The 25,061-nt window shown below is 42.3% G+C and overlaps 1 protein-coding gene and 1 pseudogene across 1 annotated transcript in view; one reads left to right on the forward strand and one right to left on the reverse strand.

The window, feature by feature from the left end:
- LOC142189797 (uncharacterized) overlaps positions 1 to 25,061 on the reverse strand; it is a 373,599-nt pseudogene that overhangs the window by 314,165 nt on the left and 34,373 nt on the right.
- Positions 1 to 25,061, forward strand: part of LOC142189984 (uncharacterized) — a 373,254-nt gene that overhangs the window by 222,210 nt on the left and 125,983 nt on the right. The gene's annotated exons all lie outside the window — the stretch shown is intronic.

The following is a 25,061-nucleotide window of genomic DNA, read 5'->3' on the forward strand; positions in this document are numbered from 1 at the left end:
CCAGGAATGTTGAAAATTGGCAAACTGCCAATTTGGATTTAAGGTGTTTGCCCATGTCAGTTTTTCAGCAGTGCCTGGAGCAGATCAGATAATATGCAAATACATGCACACTGAGGGTTAGTGAGTGTTTACACAGAGAGATAACTGCCCTGGCTTTGTCAGAAGTAGAGATAAAAGCAGTGTAACATAGTATGTGAACAAAAATTCATAACAATTGTGAAGTCATGTCATTTACCGGGATAGAAAGTAGCCTATATTTTAATCAAGATTACACTCTATCTGTGTGCCGAATTTCATCCAAATCCGTTATAGGTGGATACGGGTATATATATAGTGTATGTACCGGTAGCTGTATATATACTGTATAGTGTATATATCGGTAGCTGTATACAGTCTGTGGAGCTCTGTGCTCTGTCTTGGGGTCTCTGGTAGCTCTCTCCATATATATATATATATATATATATATATATATATATATATATATATATACACTGCCTGGCCCAAAAAAAGCCGCGTTGTGCATCAAGGTACGGTTCCACCCCTGATATAATGATGAACTGTTCATGTCAGGAATTTGCATATATTCTTGAATATATATCATTGAGCTGTAGCCTGTCAAGTGCAGATCATAATTAACGGTGTGAAGCGATGTCTGCCAACGGAAGAGCTACCAGAGGAAGAGATGTTAGTGCCTTCAAGAAGGGGCAAGTCATTGGATTGCATCAGGCCAACAAATCGACCAAGGAGATGGCCGAAGTAACTGGTATCGGACAGAGAACTGTTCAGCGCATCATACGAGCATGGCGAGATGGTGGAGAACCCCTCTCCAACCGTGGAAAGTGTGGGCGTAAGACTACACTCGAAACTCGAGGTCGTAGGTCCCTAAAGTGACTGGTGAAGAATGACCACCGGAAAATACACCTTTCAGCTCACACAGATGTTCAACTCGACGGAGCAACACATTTCGGAGCGAACAACGCGACAAGAACTCAAAGGAATGGGTCTCAACAGTTGTGTCGCCACATGAAAGCCATTGGTGACAGAGACCAACAGACATCGGCGCCTGTCATTTGCAAGAGACCACAAGGATTGGACCCTGGAGCAGCGGAGAAAGGTCATGTGGTCAGATGAATCACATTTCACATTGTTCCAGAGTGATGGTCGTGTCCGGGTGCGACGAGAAGCACACGAAATACTGGAACGTGCTGGAAAGGAACCTGCGCTGTCACTCACCACCCCCAGCAAATCTGCGTAACCTGGGCTCCCTGATACTCGAAAATTGGATCAAAATCCCTGAGTCTACACTACAGAACATTATAGACTCCATGCCGAGACGGAGGCGTGCTGTTATTCCTGCTCATGGTGGCCCAACTAAATATTAACACTGGCGACTTTTTTTTTGGCCAGGCAGTGTATATAGTGTATATACAGGTAGCTTTATATATATATAGTGTATATACAGGTAGTTATATATATATAAAGTGTATATACAGGTAGCTTTATATATATAGTGTATATACAGGTAGCTTTATATATATAGTGTATATACAGGTAGCTTTATATATATAGTGTATATACAGGTAGTTATATATATAGTGTATATACAGGTAGCTTTATATATATAGTGTATATACAGGTAGTTATATATATATAATATATATATAGTGTATATACAGGTAGCTTTATATATATAGTGTATATACAGGTAGTTATATATATAGTGTATATACAGGTAGTTATATATATAGTGTATATACAGGTTGCTTTATATATATATATATATATATATATATATATATATATATAAAATATATAGTGTATATACAGGTAGTTATATATATAGTGTATATACAGGTAGCTTTATATATATAGTGTATATACAGGTAGTTATATATATAGTGTATATACAGGTTGCTTTATATATATATATATATATATATAGTGTATATACAGGTAGTTATATATATAGTGTATATACAGGTAGCTTTATATATATAGTGTATATACAGGTAGTTATATATATAGTGTATATACAGGTTGCTTTATATATATATATATATATATATATATATATATATATATATAGTGTATATACAGGTAGTTATATATATAGTGTATATACAGGTAGTTATATATATAGTGCATATACAGGTAGTTATATATATATAGTGTATATACAGGTAGTTATATATAGTGTATATACAGGTAGTTATATATATAGTGTATATACAGGTAGCTTTATATATATATAGTGTATATACAGGTAGTTATATATATAGTGTATATACAGGTAGTTATATATATAGTGTATATACAGGTAGTTATATATATAGTGTATATACAGGTAGTTATATATATAGTGTATATACAGGTAGTTATATATATAGTGTATATACAGGTAGTTATATATATAGTGTATATACAGGTAGTTATATATATAGTGTATATACAGGTAGTTATATATATAGTGTATATACAGGTAGTTATATATATAGTGTATATACAGGTAGTTATATATATATAGTGTATATACAGGTAGTTATATATATATAGTGTATATACAGGTAGTTATATATATAGTGTATATACAGGTAGTTATATATATAGTGTATATACAGGTAGTTATATATATAGTGTATATACAGGTAGCTTTATATATATAGTGTATATACAGGTAGTTATATATATAGTGTATATACAGGTAGTTATATATATATAGTGTATATACAGGTAGTTATATATATAGTGTATATACAGGTAGTTATATATATATAGTGTATATACAGGTAGTTATATATATATAGTGTATATACAGGTAGTTATATATATAGTGTATATACAGGTAGTTATATATATATAGTGTATATACAGGTAGTTATATATATAGTGTATATACAGGTAGTTATATATATAGTGTATATACAGGTAGCTGTACACAGTCTATGGAGCTCTGTGCTCTGTATTGGGGGTCTCTGGAGCTGCTCCCCCTCCCCATACACTAGAATATACCTGATCCATGTGCTGGGCCGGGGGTCAGAGCCTGAGCCGTGTGATACTGAGGGGCTGCAGAGGAGGCATTACCTGCACATGCGCACAAGGCCTTTATGGTCCAGAACTGTCCGGGGGTAAAGGGGTTAATAATAATCCTAGTGAGCTAAAGGACCTCTGATGACGTCATGATCATGTGATCAGACTCTGGTGTGGGCGGAGCTAATTAGGACGTTGCCGAGTTACACAGGAAGGGGAAGCTGCAGGGAATGGAGGCCGTGAGGTAAAGAGGAGGAGGAGGAGTCACATAATCACATGACCAGACATTAGAGTCGCTCCTCCCCCTATAACTCGGCTCCAGTCTCCTCACTAGTGGCCGCTCTAGATTGGAGTTGCTGGAGGGAGAAGCTGCTGGAACCAACTGCAATGTAGACTGTTCAGTACTGAGGTGACTAGAATGGAGAGATTACAGGAGCTGCCCCAGAAAGCCCCAATCTATTCCCCTCAGTACAGGAGCAGCCAGAGGGGAGTCTATACATGAGTCCCCCTTTGACAACAATAACAAAGGATTAAGTCCCGCCCTTCCTATTTCCGGTCGAAGATCTCTTTCCGGTTTTGAGAGTTTGCCATGTCTAGCAGGGGTATAGGCATACTGTTTCGTGGTTACGACGAGCCTGCTGCAGAACCTCATTTGCTGAATGCTATACAGTATATATATTCATTTGCCGAATGCTATATAAATGTATAGCATTCGGCAAATGAACACTGATTCTGCAGCAGGCACGTCCTTGCTACGGGCAGGCAAGAGTTTTTCTCATTGGAATGAATAGTCCGATGTTAGACTCCGCCTCCTCAGACGAGCCTCTGGCAGAACCAGCGTTGATTGGCCAAATCACTGGCAACTGGCCAATCAACGCTGGTCTATTCATTTCAATGAGAAAAAGTCAACTGGTAACAGCATACTTACCTGCTCGTAGCAAGGACGAGCCTGCTACACAATCAGCCTTCATTTGCCGAATGCTATACACTGTATAGCATTCAGAAAATGAGGTTCTGCAGCAGGCTCGTCGTAACCCGAGGACCATACCCTGAAGTACATACCCAGCCCTGGTTAATTCACTAAGGAACAGGAAGTCTTCTTGCCGCCCTTCCATTGCGCATGTGCCAACCGGAAGTTCGCAGGGGGACTCATGTATAGGGAGGGGCGGTATATATATATATGTGTGTGAGCGTATATATTATTTCTATAGATGTATATAGCTTCTGACTGCCATATGTATATATATTTGCCCCAGACCAGTTGTGAGACATCATTCGGACATGGTCGGTGCAGGGCGGTGTCGCCGCAGCCTGACGTGTTTATTATAACTCGCGTCACTTTCTTGTTGTAAGTGGTAATAGAAATACATGGCGGTTCTGTTTTCGGCCGCTGACTCCTCCCCAATGACTTGTGCACTGTATTGCGGCAAGTGATTTTAGCGGCCAGAGCCATGATAGCCTTGTGTTAGGGAAAAAATATCTGTGTAAAGAGTGAGAGATTCGTTTTCTGCCATCTTGGTCTTCATGTTCCATTTCGTTCTCGTACTCTTGATTATATAACAAGTTGTCTCTCATGTAGCTTGCAGTTTGCCATTAAAAAACTTTTTTTTTCTAGGTAACATGTCGGAATAGCCTTTAGAAAGGCTATTCGTCTCCTACCTTTGGAAGTGCTCTCCGCTGCACCGTTCGTTCGAAGTACCGGTTTGTACCAGTATGCTAATTAGTTCTCTCACAGCGATGGGGGCGTCCCCATTGCTGCTCAAAAACCGACTCCCGCGTCGCCTCTGTCTTCTTCTGCATCCTCCCCTTCCTTCTTCGGCGGGACGTCGGACGCCTGCGCAGTACGCTCTGTTCGGTGAACTTTGCCAAACGTACTGCGCATTCCCACGGCCATAGTGCCGACACCGCAAGTTCGCTGAACAGAGCGTACTGCGCAGGCGTCCGACGTCAAGCCGAAGAAGGAAGGGGAGGATGCAGAAGAAGACAGAGGCGGCGCGGGAGTCGGTTTTCGAGCAGCAATGGGGACGCCCCCATCGCTGTGAGAGAACTAATTAGCATACTGGTACAAACCGGTACTTCGAACGAACGGTGTGGCGGAGATCACTTCCAAAGGTAGGAGACGAATAGCCTTTCTAAAGGCTATTCCGACGTGTTACCTAGAAAAAAAAGTTTTTTAATGGTAGAATCCCTTTAAACCTTCAGATTTGCAGTTCTACTCTTATCTTATTTTAGTTTGAAAAGGTTAAACTGTCCGTAAGTTTATCATGTTCCATAACAAGACGCAGAATGTTCACAAGATACGAAGTCTGTTCTAATCTCATTTTGTGTATCCACTGACATGAAACCTTGATGGTCGTGGCATTCATTTTGGCAGTCTGTGCTAGTATGATTAGAGACTACAGTGGATGACACGGACAATCATGTGTTAACTCATGAATTGCTTATGCACGTATTTATCAGTTGTAAACGCCCATTCTGTACTCTGATCAATGATAATCCAGATTTCTGTGTGATGTAGTTTGTTATGCCTAAATTGGCATACAACCATTATTCCTCTATAAAAGCTAAGTAATATGTAATAAATGTCAGAACACTTTGATATACGGTATCTGAGTGTGTGTGTCTTTGTGTTCCCCAAGCTCGGCAGCCATTTTGTTTTAATTTGGAACCTACAGCATGTACTCCCTGGGGTGTTCCCCCAACACTTGCCTGATGGTGGCAGAGCTTATCCACCATGACAACTTGGCTTTTACTCTGGAAAAGATGTTGGCATCTATAAACCAAACATATTCCGGCTTCCGTTCCATGTGGGCACTCTGGTTTAATAATTATTTGGAAAGTGGCAATTATCCACTTATTAATAGCCCTCCATACCCTCCCATAACGATTCCTAATTAAAGGGGCTGTGCGCCCGATTTATCAGTATATAGTTACTATAGGTAGGTTCATGGTCTGGGTGTATTCTGTAAGAAAATAGAAATACCTAGCAGAGTCGGAGCTCCAGGATCCCCTACACGCATTTCGGCGCTAGCCTTCCCCCGGAAGAAGGCTAGCGCCGAAACGCGAATAGGGGATCCTGGAGCTCCGACTCTGCTAGGTATTTCTATATGTTACTCTGTTTCCATGGGTCTGTCTAATATGGGGGATTAAGGGGTAGTTATGTTTCCATCTTCATAGTGCATCAGATATATACCTTTATGCATGTACTCTGACCTGTTTGTACCCTTAGGGTGCATTCACACTACGGAACGCCAGCGTGTATCACAGCCATACACGCCGGCGTTAAAGCAGGGCTGCCGGACACTTCCCATTCATTTCTATGGGAGCCAGCATGCGAGCGCTCCCCATAGAAATAAATGGAAAAAAGCAGTCCATTCATTTCTATGGGGAGCGCTCGCATGCTGGCTCCCATAGAAATGAATGGGAAGTGTCCAGCAGCCCTGCTGTAACGCCGGCGTGTATGGCTGTGATACACGCTGGCGTTCCGTAGTGTGAATGCACCCTTACACTGCACCTTGCTCTATTTATTGAATGTATACCTATTTGTAGTATATCTATATACTATACAAGACATTTTGCTTTAATTATTGGATGTGTTGGGGTCATAATAGCCCCAGAGCTTATGTTGTTGTAGTTTCAAATTAAATAACAGGCCAAGATTGGCTACAGCCATCTTTGGCCTAGAGAACCACAAGACACAGATGGTGGTGTATCAAAATGGATTCTGTTTAATGGTGGCTAGAACAACAGTATATATCACATGGCATAGACAGAACAGGATTGGCTAGTATAATTAGCATAACATCTATTCTTGGAGAAGTTTGTAACAATAGCTCTGATGCATATCTATTGGATAAGAAACTGGAGAGAGGTCACACCCCCCTGAGGGCTGAATGGGGGTGTGAGTTGTAGAAGACACATGGCCTCTCTAAAATGGAGTCTGTGAGTTCATGGTATGGTGGCCGCATGGTCTCACAAAATGGCAGCCATCAGCACATGTCTCAAATACACACCCTAGATGTCTATCTCATGGTATTCTAAAGACAATAGACATCCTTGTACACACACTGTACATTGACACAAAGGTGCAGCTCTGAAGTCGATCAGCTAGATAAGGATTCATTAGCATTCCATTTCCTTGTAGCCCATAGCATCTCCATGTTAATCAGTCTAACCAATTCCTTTTTGAGACAAACAACTTATCTTTGATAGAGAAATATGGATGCCAAAATACAAGATGGAGGATGTGATCCTAACAGATGCATGCCCATTGGCATTACATCCATATATTATTTAGTTACTTTTGGTCACATGATATACTACTCTTATTAGGTACAGGCTTTTCGGTACTATTAGGATACTATTTTCATATATTCTACTGCACCTTGCTATGTAATATACCCTTTCCCCCTACTATTTCTATTATATATACTGTATATTGCTCTAATGACTCCTTATACTATATATTTACGTGTCTTGAGTTGTCACTTAGGTATGCATTTTTGTCATCATACATAGTTGTCTTTCAACTTGATATACTTACCCATGTATATATGCTTATACACCTACCTGAGCCGGTCCTCCAGTCTGATGGTATGTTGTCCTCTCTTGTGTATTTTTTAACACGGTTTGTTTAATAAAGCTTTTGTATTTTGACTATACGTGGCGCCCCAGTCATTTTTTTTCTTTGTTTTTTGGTTCATGGTCTGGGTGTACTTTGTAGTTACTATAGGTAGGTCCATGGTCTGGATGTATTCTGTAGTTACTATAGGTAGGTCCATGGTCTGGGTGTATTCTGTAGTTACTATAGGTAGGTCCATGGTCTCGGTGTATTCTGTAGTTACTATAGGTAGGTCCATGGTCTGGGTGTATTCTGTAGTTACTATAGGTAGGTCCATGGTCTGGATGTATTCTGTAGTTACTATAGGTAGGTCCATGGTCTGGGTGTATTCTGTAGTTACTATAGGTAGGTCCATGGTCTGGGTGTATTCTGTAGTTACTATAGGTAGGTCCATGGTCTGGATGTATTCTGTAGTTACTATAGGTAGGTCCATGGTCTAGGTGTATTCTGTAGTTACTATAGGTAGGTCCATGGTCTGGGTGTATTCTGTAGTTACTATAGGTAGGTCCATGGTCTGGGTGTATTCTGTAGTTACTATAGGTAGGTCTGGGTGTATTCTGTAGTTACTATAGGTAGGTCCATGGTCTGGGTGTATTCTGTAGTTACTATAGGTAGGTCCATGGTCTGGGTGTATTCTGTAGTTACTATAGGTAGGTCCATGGTCTGGGTGTATTCTGTAGTTACTATAGGTAGGTCTGGGTGTATTCTGTAGTTACTATAGGTAGGTTCATGGTCTGGGTGTATTCTGTAGTTACTATAGGTAGGTCCATGGTCTGGGTATATTCTGTAGTTACTATAGGTAGGTCCATGGTCTGGGTATATTCTGTAGTTACTATAGGTAGGTCCATGGTCTGGGTGTATTCTGTAGTTACTATAGGTAGGTCTGGGTGTATTCTGTAGTTACTATAGGTAGGTCCATGGTCTGGGTGTATTCTGTAGTTACTATAGGTAGGTCCATGGTCTGGGTGTATTCTGTAGTTACTATAGGTAGGTTCATGGTCTGGGTGTATTCTGTAGTTACTATAGGTAGGTCCATGGTCTGGGTGTACTCTGTAGTTACTATAGGTAGGTCCATGGTCTGGGTGTACTCTGTAGTTACTATAGGTAGGTCCATGGTCTGGGTGTACTCTGTAGTTACTATAGGTAGGTCCATGGTCTGGGTGTATTCTGTAGTTACTATAGGTAGGTCCATGGTCTCGGTATATTCTGTAGTTACTATAGGTAGGTCCATGGTCTGGGTGTACTCTGTAGTTACTATAGGTAGGTCCATGGTCTGGGTGTACTCTGTAGTTACTATAGGTAGGTCCATGGTCTGGGTGTATTCTGTAGTTACTATAGGTAGGTCCATGGTCTGGGTGTATTCTGTAGTTACTATAGGTAGGTCCATGGTCTGGGTGTACTCTGTAGTTACTATAGGTAGGTTCATGGTCTGGGTGTATTCTGTAGTTACTATAGGTAGGTTCATGGTCTGAGTGTACACTGTAGTTACTATAGGTAGGTCCATGGTCTGGGTGTATTCTGTAGTTACTATAGGTAGGTCCATGGTCTGGGTGTATTCTGTAGTTACTATAGGTAGGTCCATGGTCTGGGTGTATTCTGTAGTTACTATAGGTAGGTCCATGGTCTGGGTGTACTCTGTAGTTACTATAGGTAGGTTCATGGTCTGGGTGTATTCTGTAGTTACTATAGGTAGGTTCATGGTCTGAGTGTACACTGTAGTTACTATAGGTAGGTCCATGGTCTGGGTGTATTCTGTAGTTACTATAGGTAGGTCCATGGTCTGGGTGTATTCTGTAGTTACTATAGGTAGGTCCATGGTCTGGGTGTATTCTGTAGTTACTATAGGTAGGTCCATGGTCTGGGTGTATTCTGTAGTTACTATAGGTAGGCTCATGGTCTGGGTGTATTCGGTACAGGTTAGTCAGTATAGGGCCTATATTTTACAATAAGCTGCGCCTACAATTATATTACTAAAGCATAAGAAAAAGTATGTTTTTTTTACTGTGTTAGCCAGTGGATATGAAATATAAAAACAAAAAACTTGAGAGTCTTCAGTAGTTGATACTTTTTTTTTAATGGCTAACTAATAATGATGACAGCTTTAAAGCTTTCGGGATAACTCTGATCCCTTCCTCAAGTATAATATAAAAACAATTTCTGAAGGATATGTACAAAGAGATACATAAGAATAGAATGTTAGATGGGAGGGTGGATGGTCATTGGTACAAACAAGTAAACAATTCATCAGTGCACAAGGTCTTCTCTCTTTCTGTGATTTGAAGTTTCCCCTTAAAACCAAAATTTTCATGTCATTGGTGATATTATGATCTTGGTCGCAATATTTATATTAATAAACCTCTACATTGATTTATAACAAGCTGACTTCTTTCTATCATGTGAAGCCCTCTCAACACGTGGTCACAAGTTTGTCCGCAACATCAGAGATATTTAACAGTGGCGAACTGCTCATTCGTTGTTTGGAGGCTTTTTCCTCAGTCCTTTGTTTGCACAAGGGAGAACTGAACGGAGGAATTGTTTGCAAAGTGCAAAGCTTCAGGACTTCGTAAAGGACCTAAGACGGTGAGCCACGCTTACAGCTATTAGCTGCACGTGTAGACGGAAGCCTGTGTGCGGAACGTCTGTGTGAGAGCAGAGGAATTTTGGCCTTGACAGCACAGCGCACACAGAAGATCGTGTAACTGAGAAATGAACCTTCTCAAAGAACTACGTCTCCTTGAGGAAAGAGACAGATCAAAGGTTCCTCACAGTCAATATAGAGGTTTCAGAAGATGCTATTTGGTGGGAACTTTCCTTCTGATATGCACTCTGGCTGTCATTTTGATGAAAGAAGTATTACAGAGTGGAAACAATAGGGGTGACTAAATGAAGGAGATGGACTTACTTACTACCACGGAAAATAAGAGACTATACATTAGAACACTTGCTTTGAAGAACACTTGAAGATTATTCAAAGGACATTACAGGACATTTATGTTTGGGTTATGGCACAAAATGTTGCTTCAGTTGAACTATTAGACCTTTCTTTATGTTTACATTTTTCCTCTAAAGTAATTTGTTTATCAGAACAAGATAAGACTGTCTATCATTCTTGTTTCCATAATCAGAATACATGTCATGCTAGAATTGAGACTGTACAGAATATACATGATATAGTGACTCCACTTGGTCAAAGAAAAGTATGTATACAAATTGTCGGAAAAAGAAAAGATTTCAGCATTTTATCCTTCATGTGTATATGCTGAAAACCTGACCAGAGGATTGTATTGTATTGAAGGAGATGTAAACGCTATAAGGATGAACATGGGAAGATTTAATATATCTTTCATGGCGAGCAGTCATTTGAGAACCCTTCCAATGCAATATAATCTATCTCAAGTTGATAAATTTCCGTGGAAAATTGTGGACAGAAGAAATTGTAAAAGATAAAGGTCTATTAGATGCTCTAAGAGGACAGTTAAAAGTAGCAGAAATTGTGCTTAAACATCAGCAAGGTCAATTAGATGATATAGAACATGAATGGAGCACCATGTCAGGATCATCCTGGTGGGGAAAGTTTAAGAAATCGGTTGATGTTTAGTCAAAGTCATCAGCAAAAATGGCAGTTGGAAATGTATTATCTAATCCTATTATTATTATATTTATGATTGTAGTGTTATGTATATTATATCAAATATTTATAATGTGTAGAATCAAGAAAATATACACTGAAGTAAAAAAGGAAATCGGAAAAGGAGACAAAATTTTACAAGAAATGTTAAAAAGAACTCAGCAAGCTAATTCCATCATTAACATTGAGTCAAAGAAAGAACCTGCTGATAAAAAGATATCACATGGCCTGTGAATGAATGTGATACGATTGGTGAGTAAATGAGTTAGAGTAGGGAAATTATGATTAGATTAGATGTATATCTAATCATAATCAGGGGGAAATGTTAAATCTCATAATTTGCTGAACTTAAAGAGTATATGAATGGAGAAGGTCATGGAGTAGCATTTGTGTGCAGCATGAAGGGGCAAGTGAAATGTAAGTCTCGTCACCAGCAACAACACTTCATTGTAGCCAAACTTAGGGCTATGGTCAAACAAGGAACGATTCGGAGTTCAGTACATGGAGGGATCGTACCTACGCTTTTCCTTATGGGGAAAAAGGTTCATACATGCTCTCACTCTCTTCATTTTAACACTTGACATCTGTCATGCATATTCTATGTTATTTTAACTTCGGTTACAGTCCAAAAATTAAACAATCTATTTGTTTGAATTAAACCTTTTTTTGCTGTTTAAACTATGAATTGGATTGGACTCCAGCTGCTTCTTGGCGTCACCGAAGTGCACCTCTTGTCTCATCTGTCAAGTGGTGTGAGACTATATATAACACGGTCAATTGGCTTCCGATGCAGCGATGTCTCAAATTTTTGTCCTGTATCTTGATGACTGTGTACAGGAAGTTTATTTCAGTGAAGGAGTAATTGAGCATCAGGTTGATGGTGGGATGGAACTGGTTGAATTGTTTATGGAAGGTTTTCAGCTGTTGTTCAGACCCAGTCCAAATGATTAGGATATCGTCAATGAAGCGATAGTAGGCCAGAGGCCTGGTGGTGCAGGTGGATAGGAAGTTGCTCTCAAGCTTGGCCATGAAGAGATTAGGGTACTGTGGTGCCATTTTGCTCCCCATTGCGGTGCCAGTCTGCTGTAAATAGATGCAGTCACCAAAAGAAAAGTAAAGGTGGGCGAGTATGAATTTTGTGTTTCACCACCGATTCAGTGTTCATACCTCGCTTTTCCATGAAAATCTGGCAGGCATTTACACCGTCCTGGTGTGGAATGTTGGAGTACAAGGATTCTACATCCATGGTGGCCAGGATGGTTCCATCTGGAAGGGGACCTATAGTGGATAGTTTATTTAATAGGTCTGTGGTGTCCTGAAGGTAGCTGGCTGTATCCTTCACTAAGGGTTTAAGAGTACCCTCCACCCATCCAGAAATCTGTTCAGTGAGGGTGCCAACACATGAGATGATCGGTCTCCCTGGGTTCCCAGATTGGTGCAGTTTTGAAGCATATAAAAGGTCCCCGTCCTTGGACTTGCTGGTATGAGGCCACTTGGGCTTTCTGCTCCATCAGATAGGCCGCAGATAACCTTTTTCAGTTTTTTGGAGTATTCCACTGTGGGGTCTGAATTCAATTTGGAGTAATAGTGCGTGTCATTCAGCTGTCTGTGTGCCTCCTGTATGTAGTCTGATGTGTTCATCATGACTATTGTACCACCTTTGTCCTCTGGTTTAATGATGATGTTTTTGTTACATACATTTTAAAAATATTTTATTAAAATAAAACCATCCGCACAATCCACAATTTTATTTTATTTATTTTTTAAAAACCCTCCACTGGTTATTAACGTAGACTATTAAAGCCAAATACAATCTGTAACCCCGCGCACTCATTCCTTTTACCTGTCCCGGTCTAGTATTACCTGCTCTCATGGAATAAACCAGCCACTGGCATTTTATGTGATGGCGTTACTAGAGTAAAGCCAGGATCACATGTGCATCAGGTTGTACATTGTTTAGGTCTGTTGGGGGACCCAAATGTTGAAGAGCCAGATGGCTAAAACAATGGTTGCCAAGCTGAGACCCCTCACCCCCTTTTCATGGACTAAAGGTCCCCTCAGGTATCTTGGCATTGTGGTCCCCTCTAATTTATTCAATCTTTATAATGTGAACTATTCCCCCCTACTTCTGACTATTAAGAAGCTATTGGAGGAATATGATATCCCACTCCTCTCCTGGATGAGTTGGGTTAATTTGATGTACCATTCTACCTGAACTTCTCTACATTATGAATATGGTCCATATTTCGTTGCCTGTTAGTTTTTTCAAAGAAATTAGATCTCTTTTCTCCCACTATGTTTGGAAACATAATTGACCAAGGCTAGCACACTCCCTTTTAGTTAAAGGTAAATGCATGGGAAGTAAGTGACTACCAGACGTACAGACGTACTACCCCACTATTCAGCTGTCTTGTTGGCTAGAGCTCCTCAACCCTTCTAGGAATGCAGCAGTCTCCCTCTTTATAAGATTGACACATGGTCATAGATTCCTTGGGGATCTATGGCTTGGTGGACAAACACCTAGGCTTAGTAAGCAGGTCAATCCTCTATTAGTAGGTCCCTCACACATATGGGAAAGTTCCCAGGCATTCCTGGCCCCATTCCCATCCCATGTAATGCATGTGTCCTTAATCTCCAATGGACTTTCAATTTCAGGACCTTGAGACCTTTGGGCCCAGGCTGGGTGACAACACTCTCATGTCTCTCTCGAAACAAGCTCATACATTGACTCATGAGCAGTTGAGAGGCCTCACTGGCCTTACTAAATTAAATCTGCTTCATCTCAAGCTTTTTTTTAAATGTAGATTGTGAGTCCCATATAGGGATCACAATGTAATTTTTTTTTCTTTTTCATTTAAGTCATGCCGAGCCGTACACATGAGCACATCCCATTCACTTCAATGGGAGTGCTCGTAGTGAAAAAAGCAGCCCATTCATTTCAATGGGGAGTGCTCGTATGCCGGCTCCCATTGAAATTAATGGGAACTGCTTTATACGCCGCTGATTCTGAACGTGTTTTATGTTCAGAATAAGCTGGCGTATACTCAGTGTGAACTCACCCTTACGTTGTGGCATATCCCTTACAGATGACCAGGTTAAGTCCGTTTTGGCTACATCACATGGGTTTTCTAATTGCGTGAGGGTTCAAGAAAACCATTATAAACTTTTAACCCATTGGTACAAAATCCCCGAGTGGTTACATGCTTATCACTTAGCTGATAACATCCTCTGTTGGCAATCAGGTAGTTGTCTCTCTCTCACACCTGTTGTGGATGAACCCAGTTCTAATTCCTTACTGGGAGACTTACAGGCCTTGTTTAAATCTAAATTCCATATCACCCTTCCTCAGATTTTCTTAGCTCTACCTGATGCTGATTTCACACCTTCCAAGCATGACTTAGTTACGTATTTGCTTGCGGCAGCAAAATTTCTGATTCCAACTCACTCGGAATGGGTCGCTAGAGTAAATCAGATCTGTAGATTCAAAGAGCTCTCTAGTTGGGCTTCGAGTACTCGCAGTAAATTCCTCAGGACCTGGGACCCATGGCTCCAATATTGGGGCCAGCTATGACTCCCCTGTGGCTGCTCAGCGGGCTGTTCTGATGTGAACTCTCGCTCTACTGTATTACTCACTCCAACTGTATCCGAGCCTGTGTTGGTGTCGTACTGTCTCTTAGCTCCTTATTAGCTGCTTATTATTCTTTTATTTTCGAATCCCAATTTAAGCGTGAGGTTTCCAACAGTCACATGTTTCCTACCCCCCACCCCATTTACTTTGCCCCCACTCCTCTTCTTCCCTCCCCTCTCTCACCCTCTCATATATTCTGAGAAGATGACAAAGTTGTGCTTATTTTGAGTGGCTGGTAGTAAGCCACATGTATAGTTAGGTTAGCATTACTGTTTAGTTAGTCGCTCAGACATAGTTACATAGTAGATGAGGTTGGATGAAGAAGACACCAGTCCATCAAGTCCAACCTATAATCCTACAATCCCCTACAGTGTTGATCCAGAGCAAGGCAAAAAAAACCCTATGAGGATTGTGCCAATTGCCCCATTTCAGGGGAAAAAATTCCTTGCCGACTCCATTATGGCAGTCAGTATAAAAACCCTGGATCATCGTGTCCTTAAAATCTAGAATTGATAACCTGTTATATTGCTCTTTACAAGAAAGGCATCCAGGCCCTATTTGAACTTGTTCAGACGAGCAGGTTTTTTTTATATTTGTCTAAAGTTAAGGCTGTATTTTATTTTGCTCTTTTTGTGCCTGAAATCAATGTTTATTTATTTTCCTGTTTTTTTTCTAAATAAACCAGTTTGCTGCATATTTTATGACCCTGTCTTTACTGTTTGGGCCAGCACCACTGCTTCTACTGAGCTAACTTCATCACAATATGTAAAAAAAACTTTTGGTACATTTCATTTACTGAATCTCAGTGTTGCTAGGATAGAGACAGAAGAGAACGAGAAGACCAAACAATAACATGAACAACATAACCACATACCTGAATACAATACTGAAATAGACAAAAAACAGAAACACACATGGTACATCCAAAAAAGAAAATAAAATAAAGCCACCTGGGATAACAACACAATAAGTAGATAGTGATCAAGGGGTCCCCACGGGAGCAACCTGAGGCCGAGGAGAAGGAACTCCCTTATGAGACTCCACATATGAAATCCAGAGTGACCACTGGGATCGGAACTTGGCGTAAGTATGATTCTTATTGGACAACAGACGTTCCAAGGTGCATGCCAAGTTCACATGGTGGAATAATTCAGCTACGGTCAAGCAAAGAGCAGACTTCCACTGACGAGCGATCATGGCCCGAGCTGCGAGCACGATCTGACCCAGAACGACCTGCGACTCTGCGGGAAAACTACCAACGTCTAAGAAGCATAGAGCGAGACCAGGGGAAGGACTGATATCAAAACCGGCTATATTGGACATGAAGTGGAATACCGCTATCCAGAAGGCACGAACCGGAGGGCAATCCCACCACAAATGCAAGAAGGAACCTACTTGGCCACATCCTCTCCAACAGAGTCTGGAGCAAGAAGGATCAATATGCGCCAGTTGGGTCGGAGTCCTATACCACCTCAGCATAATTTTCAAAGCCGTTTCCCAATGAGACGCCCCCCTAGAAACACGCTTAACAAACCCAGCTGCCGTATACCAGTCAGACAGAGGGATGGTTCTGGCAAGATCCGCTTCCCAACGGAGCAGGTGAAGAGGCTTGACCTGCTCCGGAGGGACAGAGAAAAAGCCATAAAACACAGATAACCCACCTCTAACAGGCGAGGACCTATTCCACAGCTTTAAAGCTAGTCTGGGAAAGGTCAATCTAGAAGGCTCGTAGGAATGAAGAAAGTGACGCAACTGTAAATATTTAAAGAAGTCTGATTTAGGGAGCTGAAACTCTTCTTGTAACATGGAGAACGACTTAAACCCATCATCAGAGTACAGATGGGTCACTTTATAGAGACCCCTAGAGACCCATCCACGGAGCCGGAGCTGGGGGAGAAAAGAGGTCAGATACAACAGGGGTAGCTTCGACAAAGGGACCAGGTCTTCCCTAGAGGTATATGATAAGAAGTATCTCCAAGCAGACACTGAGGCCCTAATACTCAGCAAGGGAGGGGAAGTGATGGGGGGGCCCAAATCCTTAGGACGTAAAATACTCAAAAGTGGGGCATCTAGAAGGCTTTCCTCAATTTCAGCCCAACGCCATTTAGAAGTCTCATCCCACCCAACCTTAAGTTGATCAAGGATAGACGCCATATAATATTTTCTAACATCTGGGACACCAGCACCCCCATGGGACCAAGGGCGTGTCATCACCTTAAGTCAGACCCTGGACCTCTTACCCTCCCATATATAATTGGACAGAATAGACTGAAGCTTAGTAAAATATGAGTCAGGGAGGGGGATGGCAACTGTACGAAACACATACAAAATTAGTGGTAACACCATCATTTTGATAATGGCGATTCTGCTAGCCCAAGACAACATCGGCTGCGAGAAGGAGGCAAGTAGAGAAGTAATTTTGGTCAGGAGGGGGATATAATTGGCAGAGAACAGATCCGAACTAGGGGCCGTCAGAGAGATGCCAAGGTAAGCTATACGGGAATCATTCCATTGGTAGGGGAATCGAACACTAAGGTCCCGTCTCAACGAGGGAGAAATAATAACAGGCAAGATTTGAGATTTGGAGGAATTTACCTTATAGTACGAAACTCTACCAAATCCCTCTAGGACCTCCGTAGCAGCACTCAAGGAGGGACCAGGGGAGGTCAGGGCCAGTATGACATCGTCAGCGTATAGGCCAATTTTGTGCTGTTGGCGGCCCACAGTAATACCCTCGATATTTTCCGCCGACCAAACGGACTCCGCCAGGGGCTCCATCACTAGCGCAAAAATAATAGGGGAGAGAGGACAACCCTGGCGGGTACCATTCGAAATCCAAAAGGGCTCAGACAAAAAACCTGATGAGAGCACACGAGCGGACGGGTGGGAGTACAGAGCCAAAATAGCAGATTTAAAAACTGGCCCCATACCAAACCTATCCAAAAGGCAGTCTAAGTATCCCCAGTGGACCCTATCAAAAGCCTTCTCAGCATCCAGAGCCAGAAGCAAAGAAGGCGTACCATCTTTTTCGGCTTTTTGAATGAGGTTTATAAACCTCCGTGTGCCGTCCGGAGCCTGCCTACCGTATACAAAACCCACCTGGTCAGGACTAACCAACTGGGGGAGAAGGAGGAGCAACCGCTCAGCCAGGATTTTAGCGTACAATTTAATATCTGTGTTTAGAAGGGAAATAGGTCGAAAATTAGCCGGGACAGTGGGAGATTTGCCGGGTTTAGGGATGGTCACTATAGTAGCCGACAACATTTCTTCCGGGAAGCATTGCTCCTCCGCCGCCCTCCTAAACACAGCCAAAAGATAAGGGGATAAAATATCAGCGTATTTCTTGTAGTAAATCCCTGAGAAGCCATCAGGGCCAGGAGATTTTAGCGGTTTCAGTGAGGCTATAGCCTCCGTAACCTCAACCAGGGTAATAGGCGAGGCCAGGGAGGCACCTTCTACTTTTTCTCTTCCCTTTTCCCTTCTTGTACCTCTCTGGTTGTGTTCCCCTCTCCATCCTTTCATTTCCGTCTCGTGGAATTGGTGTCTTTGTAGTGTTTGTATATCTGGTTCTTTGGTCTTTGTTTATTTGGTCATGTTTGTGTCACCCATGTATTTGGGTTGCAGCCCGAAGTTCCAACTTGTAACTCCTGTTTTACTGATTGGACCCAAGCCGATTCTTCTTATGTTTGTAACTGTTTTTTGTTATATTGTAAAAGTTTTCTTCTATTCAATAAAAATCATATTTAAAATGAATCTCAGTGTTGCTGTCCTGTTCTTATGTAAAGAGTTGATAAAAAAAAAAAATTTCTCCACAATTTTATTTCTGACCTGTCTGGCAAGTTCCTTGGTCTTCATGATGCTGTTTGATCACCAGTGTTCTCTGACTGACAAACCACTGAGACCTACACAAAACAGGTGTATTTTTACTGAGACCACATTACACACAGCTAGACTCTATAAACTCATTAAGTGACTTCTGAAGGCAATTGTGCGCACAGAATTTTATTTAGTGGTATCAGAGTACAGGGGCTGAAGACTTTTGCAAAGTCATGCTCTTCAAATTTTTATTTGATGAACATTTTGAAAAATATGTATCATTTTTGTTCTACTTTACAATTATCTGCTAGCTTGTGTTATGTATCACAGGGCCAATTCAACCATAGGCGCAATGGTGCAGCTGCATCGGGCCCTATGGTAGCAGGGGCCCCCTCAGCCGACCTGGATCGAGGGGGACAGTTACTCTGTTTCTGGCAAGAGGCAGTGATTTCACCTCTATCTATGTCTTTAGCTGCTAACTCCATACTCCTTTACTCAGCCTTTGGCCGATAATGTCTTTGGCAGGGAAGAACAAAAAGTGCCAAGCCCAAGACATTACAGTCAGAGCCTGCAGGTTCACAGGAACGCAGTTTGGTAAGTTTTTGTTTCTTTTTCCTTGAGGGGGCAGGGGAAATTAAATTATGGGGAGCCCACTTTCAAAAAGTTTGCACAGGGCCCCCAAAGCATTAAAATGGCTCTGATCAGTTAAAACTTCAACAAAATACATCTAAGTTTGTGGTTGTAAGGTGACAAAATGTGAAAAATTTCAAAGGGTATATTAGGGTTAGTTTTGTAGGGACAGATTACTTGACCATACAGTATGTACCATTAAAAATGACACTGGGAAGTCCTTTTTCCACACTCACGCTATAGCTCAATCTTTCCGAGACTCCTACCGAAATTTCTACGATCTTAGGGGCTAGCTCAGATTTAGAACTGCAAGAGATGCAAATTAGTATTGACAATTATGTGTGAAATATTAGATGATTAACGAGATTTAATTTATCAGCAAAACATTTCTCACATTCTGGGCATGAATATGGCTTTTCGCCTGTGTGAGTTGTTTGATGTTTAACAAGATTTGATTTCCGAGCAAAACTTTTCCCACATTCTGAGCATAAAAATGGCTTCTCCCCTGTGTGAATCTTTTGATGACTAAGAAGATTTGCTTTACAGCTAAAACACTTCCCACATTCTGGGCATGAATATGGCTCCTCTCCTGTATGAGTTCTCTTATCTATAACGTCCCTTCTGCATCTTATACACTCACCGGCCACTTTATTAGGTACACCTGTCCAACTGCTCATTAACACTTAATTTCTAATCAGCCAATCACATGGCGGCAACTCAGTGCATTTAGGCATGTAGACATGGTCAAGACAATCTCCTGCAGTTCAAACCGAGCATCAGTATGGGGAAGAAAGGTGATTTGAGTGCCTTTGAACGTGGCATGGTTGTTGGTGCCAGAAGGGCTGGTCTGAGTATTTCAGAAACTGCTGATCTACTGGGATTTTCACGCACAACCATCTCTAGGGTTTACAGAGAATGGTCCGAAAAAGAAAAAACATCCAGTGAGCGGCAGTTCTGTGGGCGGAAATGCGTTGTTGATGCCAGAGGTCAGAGGAGAATGGCCAGACTGGTACGAGCTGATAGAAAGGCAACAGTGACTCAAATAGCCACCCGTTACAACCAAGGTAGCCAGAAGAGCATCTCTGAACGCACAGTACGTCGAACTTTGAGACAGATGGGCTACAGCAGCAGAAGACCACACCGGGTGCCACTTCTTTCAGCTAAGAACAGGAAACTGAGGCTACAATTTGCACAAGCTCATCGAAATTGGACAATTGAAGATTGGAAAAACGTTGCCTGGTCTGATGAGTCTCGATTTCTGCTGCGACATTCGGATGGTAGGGTCAGAATTTGGCGTTAACAACATGAAAGCATGGATCCATCCTGCCTTGTAGCAACGGTTCAGGCTGGTGGTGGTGGTGTCATGGTGTGGGGAATATTTTCTTGGCACTCTTTGGGCCCCTTGGTACCAATTGAGCATCGTTGCAACGCCAAAGCCTACCTGAGTATTGTTGCTGACCATGTCCATCCCTTTATGACCACAATGTACCCAACATCTGATGGCTACTTTCAGCAGGATAATGCAATGCCATGTCATAAAGCTGGAATCATCTCAGACTGGTTTCTTGAACATGACAATGAGTTCACTGTACTCCAATGGCCTCCACAGTCACCAGATCTCAATCCAATAGAGCATCTTTGGGATGTGGTGGAACGGGAGATTCGCATCATGGATGTGCAGCCGACAAATCTGCGGCAACTGTGTGATGCCATCATGTCAATATGGACCAAAATCTCTGAGGAATGCTTCCAGCACCTTGTTGAATCTATGACACGAAGAATTGAGGCCGTTCTGAAGGCAAAAGGGGGTCCAACCCGTTACTAGCATGGTGTACCTAATAAAGTGGCCGGTGAGTGTATTTCTCTTAACAGACTGTGATGAATGAGAATATATATCTTTCTCCTGAAGGTCTGAGGGTATATCTGGGGTAATGACATGCTCTTCATATGGATCTTGTGTGATACCATGATCCTCTGCTTTATAATCTGTAGATATCAGATGTCCCTCTGAGCTCCTGGTACAGTCATCTGACAAGAAGAAAACTGATATTACTATTATTGAATAACATAACCTTATATGTATATTCCCCACTGAGCTGCCGCTGCCTGAGACGCTTCAGACCGTGTGAAGAAGTGAAGTCAGTGGCACAGGCAGCAAACGACGGCAGCGCGGCCTACTTCATTAGTATTCACTGTGCTGTGATAGTGAATAATAATGAAGCGGGGCAGGAGACGCCACCACTGCTCTAGGTCACTGTAGAGGTGAACACAATCCATGGCTGCTTAAATATGGCCACTTATGTGGAATAATACTGTAGGATGCCATAAATCTTACTGTATTATATGTCATAGGTGTGGGAGGAGTCAAGGAGTGACATGATCAAGTCCTGCTGTTATCGCTTCATCTGTGCGGAAGACACTAAATCCTAGTGAGCTAAAGGACCTGTGATGATGTCACCTGTGTGGGAGGAGTCACAGAATCACATGACCAGATATTAAAGGTTACTGCAGAGCCATCTGTGTGTGACATGTATGTAGTTGAGCTGTCTGTGTGTGACGTGTATGTAGTGGTGAATGTAGCCTCTATAGAAAGATAGAAAGACGCTCCCAACCGAATATCTAGGGGAGGGGGTGCTAGTGGTAACATTACAGTGAATACAGGGCAGTAACATTTTGTGACATACAGAAGACATCTGCTCACATTTCCTGTGTCTTCCCTTTGGACCGCCATGACCACTTCTTCCATCTGTGATTTGTCTTTCTAAAGTTTGCAACACAGTGTAAGCGGATGGCTGGTCAGATAACGGAGGGGGTGTACATCTCACCCAGACTACTCAGGTGTGTGAGATGAGAAACTCCAGAAAGAATGGTTCTCAGCAGATACTTTAGTCTGCTGAGTGTTATCTCAAAGTTCTGTTTATTGGGCTGGATTTTTTAGGAATGACAGGTAGGTTGGTAGTGGGACCTGTCATTCCACCCCCTTCCAGTCCACACTTTGCGCTTGTTCCTGCAGCGACTCAGCTGTTGAGAATCTCCTCGTCAAGGAGGCTTAAAGGGGCTCTATCACTAGGAAACGTCATTTTTAACTAATCACATTTTTGCATAGCCTTTAGAAAGGCTATTCCACACTTACCTTTAGTATGAATAAAAATGGACTTATTCAGAAACCACTGAGGCAATTTACATACTAAAGGTAGGTGTGGAATAGCATTTCTAAAGGCTATGCAAGGATGTGATTAGTTAAAAATGACTTTTCCCAGTGATAGAGCCCCTTTAAGAAGTCAGCTCCAGCACCAACACTTTAGCAGAGCTTAGCTGGAGAGCCAACAGAGAGGCCATATTTTTGGAGCTGTGTCCTGAGTGATTCTACTGACTTTTTTATTTCTGTTATTCTAGATGAGATAACCTATTCTATGTTTAGTTAGAGCCTAGCAGGGCAGGTATTTATTTTTGTATTGTTTTCTTTTGTTGCAGCACTACCTTTTTGAGTGAAAAAAAACCCCTCTACCTTTGTTTTGGACTAAAGAAACTGGACTTTTGTGTCTATGCCACCCCATCTAGCAACCCCAGACCCTGACAATTGGTGGAGGATGCGGGCATACATAAAAAAATAAAAATAAAAATAATGTCCTGTGTGAAGGCTACTGCCACTATACAGACCCAGACTATGGATATGGAGATACTGAAGCATATTGTACAGTCCAATGTGCAGCAACAACAAATGAATCATTTGCTGATGGAACAAATTGCGCTCCTTAAAGAGACTGTTGTCAATGGCCCGCAGAGACCTGTGGAGCACAGAGATGAGAAGCGGGCTGTGCAAAGAGCTTTGCATAAGATGACCCCAGATGATGACGTGGAGGCCTTCCTGACTGTGTTTGAGAGAGTGGTCGAACAGGAGAAACTGCCAGCTGCTGACTGGGCAGACGTCATTGCACCCTATTTGACCGGTGAACCCCAGAAGGCCTATTATGACCTCTGCCAGCAAGATGTCCAGGACTATGACAAACTAAAGGCGGAAATTCTTGCTCGGCTGGGGGTAACCACTGCTGTCCATGCCCGGTGGGTACATGCCTGGAGCTACCATATAGACAAGCCTGCCAGATCCCAGATGTATGACCTAATTGACCTGGTGAAAAAGCGGCTGGAACCAGACACCTGTACCCCTGCAAAGATGGTGGAGAAGGTAGTCCTAGACTGCTTAACCAGAGATCTTCCCCCTGCGTTGCAGCGCTGGGTTGAACATGGAGACCCCAAAGATGCCAACCAGCTCATCAGCCTTCTGGAGAGGTACATGGCGATTGAGGCGGAACTCCGTGATGACCCTACAGCGCGACCATACCCTCAGGAACACCCGGTGGAGGGCACCTCCCGGTAAGACTGTTCCGTTATTTGAGAACGGAGGGAAAAGAGCTCGAGATGTGTTTTCTAGGCAGTCCACCATCCCAAGAAGGGACTCTCTGCTGGAGAAACCAGGGTTGGTACAGTGTTGGAGATGCCATGAGCAGGAACATATTGCTCCCCAGTGCCCATTCACCTCTGAACCAATGGACTGTGATGCTGGTGGGCGTCGATCATTATTTGCCAGACCTGTCTGTGGCACCGGGACTAGAGACTGGGTCTCAGGTCTGCCAAGTTGTGGTGAATGGCCATTCTGTCCAGGACTCTGTTGGACTTGGACTCTGGTAGCCTGGTCACTCTGGTGTATGCCAACTTGATAGCTGGGGACTGTATCCCGGACAAACGTATGAGTGTTTGCTGCATCCATGGGGATGTTCAAGGACTACCCCATGTCCAAGGTCACAATAGAGACTATAGTAGGATCTGTTTATTATGAAGTGGGTGTTGTAAAAAACCTTATGCATAATGGGATTTTGGGACATGCTAGCTGTGTAAAATTACCCACATATGGACCTCTGTGTATCACCCCCAGACAGACGGGTTAGTGGAGCGCTTTAATAAGACTCTCAAGCATATGCTTAAGAAGGTGGTAGAAAAAGATGGTCGTGACTGGGATTACCTGTTCCCATAGCTGATGTTCTCTATTAGAAAGGTTGCACAAGCGTCTACAGGTTTTTCTCCTTTTGAATTAGTCTATGGTAGACACCCCAGGGGCTTACTAGATATAGCCAAAGAAACCTGGGAAATGGAGGCTTCCCCATACCGTAGTGTCAGAGCATGTAGTGCAAATGCAGGATCGCATTTCAACAGTCATGCCAATTGTAAAAGAACATCTGCAAAGAGCACAAGAGGCCCAAAGCAGAATTTACAATCGTTCTGCCAGAATCCGAGAGTTTAACCCAGGGGACAGAGCCCTTATTTTGGTGCCTACTGTGGAGAGCAAGTTCTTAGCGAAATGGCAAGGCCCATATGAAATTATGGAAAAAATAGTACAGTCAACTATAAGGTTCACCAACCAGGGAAAAGGAAGCCTTTTCAAATCTACACTCACCGGCCACTTTATTAGGTACACCTGTCCAACTGCTCGTTAACACTTAATTTCTAATCAGCCAATCACATGGCGGCAACTCAGTGCATTTAGGCATGTAGACATGGTCAAGACAATCTCCTGCAGTTCAAACCGAGCATCAGTATGGGGAAGAAAGGTGATTTGAGTGCCTTTGAACGTGGCATGGTTGTTGGTGCCAGAAGGGCTGGTCTGAGTATTTCAGAAACTGCTGATCTACTGGGATTTTCACGCACAACCATCT

Source organism: Leptodactylus fuscus, chromosome 1 (assembly GCF_031893055.1).
Source record: "Leptodactylus fuscus isolate aLepFus1 chromosome 1, aLepFus1.hap2, whole genome shotgun sequence".
NCBI lineage: Eukaryota > Metazoa > Chordata > Amphibia > Anura > Leptodactylidae > Leptodactylus > Leptodactylus fuscus.